Source organism: Callithrix jacchus, chromosome 6 (assembly GCF_049354715.1).
Source record: "Callithrix jacchus isolate 240 chromosome 6, calJac240_pri, whole genome shotgun sequence".
In the NCBI taxonomy this organism is placed as follows: Eukaryota; Metazoa; Chordata; class Mammalia; order Primates; family Cebidae; genus Callithrix; species Callithrix jacchus.
This window is the reverse complement of record NC_133507.1, coordinates 142,556,709-142,565,843: the sequence shown is the minus strand read 5'-3', so window position 1 is coordinate 142,565,843 and position 9,135 is coordinate 142,556,709. Positions and strand designations below refer to the sequence as shown.

The following is a 9,135-nucleotide window of genomic DNA, read 5'->3' as shown; positions in this document are numbered from 1 at the left end:
AAACGGATTTTAGGATTAGGCAAATTCAACCACCTTGTCACAGGTAATCCTAGCACGAAGTTGCAGATACAAACTTGAGTTTTCTGCAGTCAGATCCCTTCTCCGGAGAAACTGAGCTCCACATGGCAGAAGGTTTCCATCTGCAAATTACTCCACCTCCCAAGATGCATTGGTGCATTATGCCAACAGGGTGCCCCTTGCATGAAAAGAAACAAAAGATACAGCGAAGAACTGTTCCTTTTAGCAACAGTAGTGTTTAATTTTGTTTAGGCTTAGCACTGTGTGAACCTCCTATACTTTTTGAAGGTTGTATGTATTTCACAATAAAATTAAAATTTAAAATAATCAACAGAAGGCCATAAGACTGTAAGAAGTACACTGTGCATATCCTTCACCTACTTTTGGATGGGATTGTTTGTTTTCTCCTTGTAAATCTTTTAGTTCTTTGTAGATTCTGGATATCAGCCCTTTGTCAGATGGGTAGACTGCAAAAATTTTGTCCCATTCTGTTGGTTGCTGATCATTAGAGTGCTAATGATTGTTTCTTTTGCATTGCAGAAGCACACACTGGGGTCTGTCAGTGGGAAATAGGGGAGGAACAGTGGGGGTGGGGAGTTGGGGAGAGATAGCATGGGGAGAAATGCCAGATATAGGTGATGGGGAGGAAGGCAGCAAATCACACTGCCATGTGTGTACCTATGCAACAATCTTGCATGTTCTTCACATGTACCCCAAAACCTAAAATGCAGTAAAAAAAAGAAGTACACTGTGGAAAGCTTTCATGACAATTCTAAATTTGGGACTTTCGAGGGCATAAAATGGAAAGCAATTGAGACTTTGTAATCGGGGGAGTAGCATATTCAGAACTGCACTGGGAGATGACTGCAATGACTTTCTAAGATAAAAATGAAGACTGAGGGTGTAAAACAAGATCTGCAAGAAGAGGATTGCCATGATTCTGCCTAGACTAGGTTAGTGACCACAGGGAGAGGAAGCAGGGACACTTAGGAGTATCTTCTGATATACTAGGGAATAGTACATCACTGTGGAAATGTCAGCCTTGTAAGTTTTTATCAAGTAGCTCCTGGTATAGTGTATGTGTTCAATAATATATGGAAACAGATTCATGGTATGAAGAAGGGGGCATTAAAGATGAGGTTAAAATTTAATGATATGGGGAATGTTGGGATCATTAATATGAAGAAATTAGGAGGAGGGGTGTTAGGGGATGGGAGAACCAATGGTGAGTTTTAGACAGTCGTTGCCAGCTTAGCTTTGTATCCAACCACATAGGTAGGTGAGGCATTAACTTATATTTATTTTAAGGTCATCAAAAACTCCCCATGTTCCATGAATATTGACTCTCATATCCCTGCTGTTTAAGACTTTCACTAAAATTTCTTGTTTATCCTTCATATAGGTCTCACATATTTTTCAGGATTAATTTTACTCCTACATATGCTAATAGTTTCTATTGACATAATAAATGAAATCTTTGTATCCATTATGAAATGATAAGTAGTTATTACCAGTCTTTAGGAAAGCCCTCATTTTTTGTGTGTTTCACATGAAACAGTGTTCTATTCTATTGCTGGCACAGAAAGAATTAAGTGGGGGAGGAAAGCTCTTGGTTTGGATGTTTTGTTTGTTTTTTGTTTTTGTAAAATGGCACTCTATTCTATTGCTGTAAGAGCCTAGCTGGAGAAAAACAAGCACAGCCAGGGTGCAACAGAAGCTGGACAGGTAGAGAGCAGCCATCAAGGAGAATTCATGGCACAAGGTAAGAGATTCATGTTGTATTTTTATTTGTTTTTTTTTGTTGTTGCTGTTGTTTGTTTGTTTTGAGACGGAGTTTCACTCTTGTTAACCAGGCTGGAGTGCAATGGCGAGATCTTGGCTCACCGCAACCTCCGCCTCCTGGGTTCAGGCAATTCTCCTGTTCACCATTCTTTTCATACACTATGTTAGTAATGAGAAAACACTAATATATAATTGAGTATATCTGAAGCTGTGAAATATGGAAAGAGATTTTCTATCACTATCAGTCTCTGAAAACAAGAATAGACAGGCTGGTGTATAACCCTTGAGACCTTTGATGATGGGAGTGATCCCCTTCCTGAGGGGTCCTCAGTAAACCCAGCACTCTATAAACACAGTATGCTATTGTTATCAGAAAGGGGTCCCAATCCAGACCCCAAAAGAGGGTTTTTGGATCTCGTGCAAGAAAGAATTTGAGGCTAATCCACAGAATAAAGTGAAAGCAAGTTTGTTAAGAAAGTAAAGAAATAAAGAATGGCCAGTGCCTAATCAGAGCAGCAGCATGGACCTCTGATTGCCCCTTTTAATGGTTATTTCTTGATGAAATACTAAACAAGAGTGCATTATTCATGAATTTCCTGAGAATGGCGCTGGTAATTCCAGAGCTTGGGTTCCTCCTGTTTTTAGATCATATAGGGTAGTTGCTGGACGTTGTCATGCATTTGTAAACTCTCATGGTGCTGATGGCAGTGTAGCAGTGAGGATGACCAGAGGACGATCCCATCACCATTTTGGTTTGGGTGGGTTTTAGCCTGTTTCTTTACTGTTTCTTTTCTTTATCAGCAAGGTCTTTATGACCTGTATCTTGTACCCACCTCTTATCTCATCCTGTGACTTAGAATGCTTAACTGGGAATGTCTAATTATATAGCCCTAACTATATAGCCCAGTAGGTCTGAGCCTTATTTCACCTAGCCCTTGTTCAAGATGGAGTTCTGGTTCAAAGGCCTCTGACGCTACAAGGGTGCTTTGGCGGGAATTATCTTTGGACTACTTTGGCTTTGAACTCCCAGGGAGTGATCATGTCATGGAAATGGAAGTAAGCATGTATCTTGTCTCTCCAACTGAACTGTTCAGAAAGAGTTAATAATTTCATAATAATATTACTAGTAATTGTAGCAGTGGTATGTGGTTAATCAAGCTTCAATGTGCATTTCTTTCACAGAGTGAGTTATTTAATTTTCACATGAAGCCTGTGTTTCAAGGATTGTTATGCCTGCCTTACAGATGAACAAATTGAAATGTTAAATAACCTAAATAGCCTAAGAGTTTATGAGTGAATTGGGGCTGGGATTAGAACCTGGTCTGCCTGAATTCAGTGCCCACGTGCCAAAACACCATGAGAAATAGAGGTAGTTTATTTCTCAAATGATAAAACCATTTAAATGTCCCCAGTATCATACCTAGCATTTAGTAGAGACTCAGTACATTTTAATTCTTGCTTTCTTTCTCTGAAACAATTAACTAATTAACAAAATGAACAAAAACTTGCCATAGGTCCACATTAGAGTTAAGGCATCATAAAACAATGGACTTAGAAATTTAGGAGTTCCAGATGGCAACCAAGAAGTCTAGGGGTGAGGACCCCTCCAGAGTATCAGCAGCCCAGAAGAGCTATGCTAGACATGTCTGAGGCAAGGAAGGGGAGGCCAGGAAGAGGCCATGAAGGGAGGCAGTGACCACTAAGAGGGGAGATGGCAGGGAGAGAATCCAGATGGCCAGAAGAATCAAAGAACCAGTTAGAAGAGCTCATGTCTATTATTCAAGATGAAGTTGTCTCCAATTCTGAAGTATTAGAAATTCTCCTCAATGTACCTTGACACCATGGTTAACACGCAAATCTTGAGTAAAAATTTGCCACCGTCAAAGACCCTGGACAGATAAATTTTTTCCTAAAACCTGAAGGAGGGTGGGTGGCCCACTCTTGCAGTAAGAGGTATTGAAGACAAACAATGTCTAGTGACAGCAGGAATCAGGCTGCTTTCTTGGGCATTCTGCAGTAGATACAGATAAGCCTCCCCTTCCCATCGAATTAGAAGGTGACCCTTTATGTCAGAGTGAAAGAAACCCAACCCTGCTTGTTCTGTAAAAAGATACTTCTAAGAGGCAGGCGTGTAAGATGGTTCTCGTACTGTCCTGTCATCATGCTTAATCAGGGACCACTGCTTGGGGCAGACAGCATAAATGCTTGGCTAAGAGGACTTGGTTTCCAGCCGTCTTCAAGGAGGTTGGGTAAAATATTTTGTCAAGATGAATCCCCCTGGAATCATGAACCCAGTGCAACACCATCTCTAAATGGCTGTTTCCCGAATGTAGCGTCAGGTTTTTTCTTCTCTTTTCCCCTAATCCTCTAGGACTGTCCATAAGTGGAAGCATCTACTGAGGCTTAGACGAATATAACCATGAATATCAATAAGATCCTTGATCCTTCTCAGCATAGGTGAATGTGCCGGGGCCATTTCCCAGCTCTTTGAGAGATGAGGGGCAATTATGCCCTTGCACTTTTTAACCTCCTATTCTATAGAGACAGCAATCACATACTGCCATAATTCCATTAGTTAATGAATACTCTAAGAACTTGTCCATCAGAAAGATACACTTAAAAGTTAATCAATTATCTCTTCTCTTAATGTTTTCTCCTGTTTCTTATACCTCCTCATTTAACTGAAACCATATTGGAAAGATTTGATTAGTTTTTGAATTTAAAGTTTTCATGTGATTGTACAGATAGGTTGAGAAAGGAAGAATATTTCTAATTTTCCCTCTGTTTTTGCTTCATATTCCCATTTCAAGTTATTGGGTAGTATGGTCTAGTGGGAAAATTGCAAATTTGAGATGAGCAGTTCACCTCTGCCCCATGGTGGGCTGATGATTTGCTGTTGATGTTGTTGTTAATATGGAGTCTCACTCTGCCGCCCAGGCTGAAGTGCAGTGGGGCACGCATGATCTCAGCTCACTGCAACCTCTACCCTCTGGGTTCAAGCAATTCTCCTGCCTCGGCCTCACTACTAACTGGGATAACAGGGGTGCACTACCATGCCCACCTAAATTTTTTGTATTTTTAATAGAAATGGGGTTTCACCATATTGGTCAGTCTGGTCTCAAATTCCTGACCTTAAGTGATCCTCCCACCTAGGCCTTCCAAAATGCAGGTATGAGTCACCGTGCCCATCCAGGCTGACGACTTTTGTGCTTTTCTTTGCTGAGCCCAGACTCAGTTTCAGAGCCCTAATCAATTCAGGAAACCAGGCAAACATTAGCAATCAATCAGTTCCCAGAGATAGAAGTAATTAGCCAATTTCCATCTAATAGGAGGAAACTCTAATTTAGGACTGGGGTATCAAACTCATTTCTTTCAGTATCTAGCTGTGACGTTAGCCAAATTGTTTAATTTCACTTCGCCTGTATCCCTTCTGATCTTTACATGGACAGACTTCAGTAGCATTGTGTCATATGAGCATTTGACTGTACAAATTCAACTATACAGATTCAGCAAATAACCACAACAGCAGTGATAGTTTTCCTACCACAAGGCCTCAAAGGCATATAAACTAGTAGTTCTGATGCTCAAAAAAAAAAAAAAAAAAAAAGTAATCTTTTTCAATGCAATAGGAAGATGGTTAGATTGCCCTCATAAGGAAGACGAAGTAAACACAAAATCATTTGTGCTACATTTTATGAGCTTTTAAAGAGATTTTTGAAGGGCAATTTTGATTCTACACAATTTTTGCCTGATGTGCTGATTTTAGATTTAATTTCATTTAAGTAATGAATGCACTCCAGTAAATGTCAGAGCTAATGAGTGGTTGTGAGGTTATGTGAACAAGAGGGGTGATAGCACTTTTGAAAGTTAAAAAATAAAGTACTACCCAAATATACGGCTACAGGGTGATGATGGAGGTGGTGATAATAAGAAAGAAGCCCTGGGCACCCTGAGTGTCAAGAGAACATTAACATTTTGCTAATGAGACATTATCATATGTGGTCCTCAGATGGTATAGTTTGGAGATTTGTCCACCCAAATCTCATGTTGAAATGTAATCCCTAGTATTGGAGGTGGGGCCTTGAGAGAAGTGACTGGATCATGGTGGTGGATATCTCATAAGTAAACTTTGCTATCCACATGGTGCTCTTCTCACTATAGTGAGTGAGTTCTCATGGGGTCTGGCTGTGAGTGGAACTGCCTTGACACGGTGGTTCATGCCTGTAATCCCAGCACTTTGGGAGCCCAAGGTGGGCGGACCACGAGGTCAGGAGATCGAGACCATCCTGGCTAACACAATGAAACCCTGTCTCTACTAAAAATACAAAAAATTAGCCAGGCATGGTGGTGCATGCCTGTAATCCCAGCTACTAGGAAGGCTGAGAAAGAGAATTGCTTGAAACCAGGAGGCAAAGAATTGCTTGAACCTGGGAGGCGTAGGTCGCAGTGAGCTGAGATCATGCCACTGCACTCCAGCCTGGGTGACAGAGCAAGACTATGTCTCAAAAAAAAGTGTGCAGGACCTGCTCGCTCACCCTTGCTCTTGCTTTTGCCACGTGATGGGCCTGCTCTCACTTCACCTTCTGCCATGATTGTCAACCTCTTGAGGCCTCCCCAGAAACAGATGCCATTATGCGCCCTGTACAGCCTGGAGAACTGTGAGCCAATGGTCTCTTTTCTTATAAATTACCTAGTCTCTGGTATTTCTTTATAGCAATGTAAGAACAGCCAAATACACCACCTAAAAACCATTGTATTTGGTTTTCCTTAAAGTGATCTCCCCATGGATTCTCTCACATTCTCTTCAAAAGTCCCTGAACTCCTAGAGAATCCTTGAGGTAGAGTCTTATCTGCCTACAGTCAGTTCAAGTCCTGCAGAAGCAATTTAAAGGGAGGGTGGGAAGAGGTTGGATGTGTATTTGAACTTCAAAACTTTGCTGTCGTGCTGGAAGATAACCTAAAGATCCTGGAGATATTGTACAAAGAGAGAACTCAGACATGCTGCCCCTCAACACATGCAGCAAAGAGATGAATGAGTTGGTTTATTGATTCCAAGTCTGGGGGTTGTTTGGGCATTAGCGACATGGATAGGGTTGTGTAGAAACCAGCCAATGGCAGAGCCCAGGAGAAATGGAGATCTTTTTTCAAATACTGAAGATGAAGCATCAACCAGACCATCTTATCTCCATGATGATGGAAAAGATCTTAGGACTGATTGCAAGGAATAGCGAAATCTGGAAAGGAAAGCCAGTATTGACCTAAAGATGGGATTCTCTAAGAAACAGGGACACAGAAAGGATCAGAAGGCTCAGAACACATCCTGTGATAAAAAAATTAGGGGATGCATTGGATTGATGAAAGGTCTCATCTCAGAAACTTTAGGGGAGTTACCAGAAAGCCATGATGGATTAAGAAAGGAGTTCATTCTCACTGGGTCTCACAAATGAACCCAATACAAAATTGACACCAATCTAACATGCCAAAAGTTTGGGGATAGAAATCAGAAAACGGTAATCATTGGCCACGAATTTCTAAGTTGCTGGAATCAAACAAAGATGTTAGCAATTACCATGTTAGTCACATGGCTTTGGATTCATTAAGAAAACCATAAATACAGTTCTGGGGCCTAGACAACAGATTCCTCAAGAATCAAGGGTGGGATGGATGGTGAATGCCATCTCAGGCATAATCTAAGCATTTTCACCATGCAGCAACAGTGAGTAACTTTGTGATTTCCAGTAATTTCCCAAGTGCTGATTGGCTGCTACCCAAATGCCTGTCCATACCAGAAAGCAATATTAAGAAAGAGAAAAATGAAGGAATATTAGGCAAAGAAATGTTTAGCATTTGGAAGAACACAAGATGTGAATAAGCGGTCTCCAGTCCCCTGAAATTCATGGGGATTTTTTTCCTCTGAAGATAGATATTTCCTAGTAGTAAGAAGTAAGTGTGTATATCGGGGCGGGGGGAGGTCTGGAGGGGTGGGCTTTGGTTAGTTTTGTTTTACTCTGCTATAGTTTTTTAAAACAGTATTCTGAGTACTTTTTTAATGATAGGACTCAAAAATACTGGCAGGCACAAACATACCTCATTTTCTAGAACATCTTCTAATTTTCAAGCCCCTTTTTATTTATTTATTTTTTTTTTTAAATTTTTTTTTCCTTTTTATTTTTTAAAATCAGATTAAAGAATATTAAGAAGGCTGGGCACAGTGGCTCACACTATAATCCCAGTGCTTTGGGAGGCCAAGACAGGCAGATCGCCTGAGGTCAGGAGTTTGAGACCAGCTTGGCCAACAGGGTGAAATCCCCATTTCTACTAAAAATACAAAAATTAGTCGGGCGTGGTAGTGCTCTCCTGTAATCCCAGCTACTCAGGAAGCTGAGGCAGAAGAATCTCTTGAATCCAGGAGGCAGAGGTTGCAGTGAGCCAAGATTGCACCCCTGTACTCCAGACTGGGTGATAGAACAAGACTCCATCTCAAAAAGAAAACAAAATTCAAGTAGACTTATGTAATCTTAAAAGACAATTTATAACATTTGACTGTTTTACACACACACACACACACACACACACACACACACACCCTTCTCTGCTTTTATAATTTCTGTCTCAAAGAAATTAAAGAGATTTGGCAGAAACCCCAAATACATCTAGGTGGTGATCTATTAAATTTATGCCCAGATGAAAATGTAGAAAATCGTATTTTGCAAATTTAAATTTTATTAGGCCATTTAATGTTTTTTTTTCTTTCATCTTTCTGAAATTTAGTGTCTCTTTCTTTCAATGATTCTAACACCACATGTGGAAATGCTACTCACAGATTTCATAGAATATGGCTCCCAATTTACATGAATAGGTCTATTGCAAAAAAGATATAGCCTATGGGGGGGCTGGTAAAAAATGCTATCCTTTGAAGACTGGTTTTAATGTTTCATTTAATAATTTATTTAAACATTTTTGCATAGAGACAGCTAATGTTCTCCCTCACGTTCTGCCTGTTATCTCAGATCCCATGTATATGTATATGTATATGTATATGTATATGTATATGTATATGTATATGTATATGAGGCAGCTTTTATGTATTATATGGACTGGGTTAAATAGACCCATTTCAATTAGGAAATGTCCTGGAGGTGTAAATGAACACTTGATTGAGCAGGCAAGCAACCGCATAGAGACTGCACAGGAAACGCCCCTACCTCCTTCATCCTTTAGTTCAGTGCATTCATTCATTAAGGCTGTGATGATCCATTTCTAATACTTGGCGGTTGCCAGAAATGAGAATCATATTCGCTAGCCTCATAAAGCCAAAGCTTAATAACAATAATT

At 40.3% G+C, this 9,135-nt stretch overlaps 1 long non-coding RNA gene across 1 annotated transcript in view; it reads left to right on the top strand.

Moving 5' to 3' along the window:
• Positions 1-1,654: 1,654 nt before the first annotated feature.
• Positions 1,655-9,135, top strand: part of LOC118154674 (uncharacterized) — a 155,555-nt gene continuing 148,074 nt past the window's right edge. The window contains exon 1 of the long non-coding RNA XR_004744878.3: positions 1,655-1,780. This is a non-coding gene — a long non-coding RNA (uncharacterized LOC118154674). The remainder of the gene's footprint in view (positions 1,781-9,135) is intronic.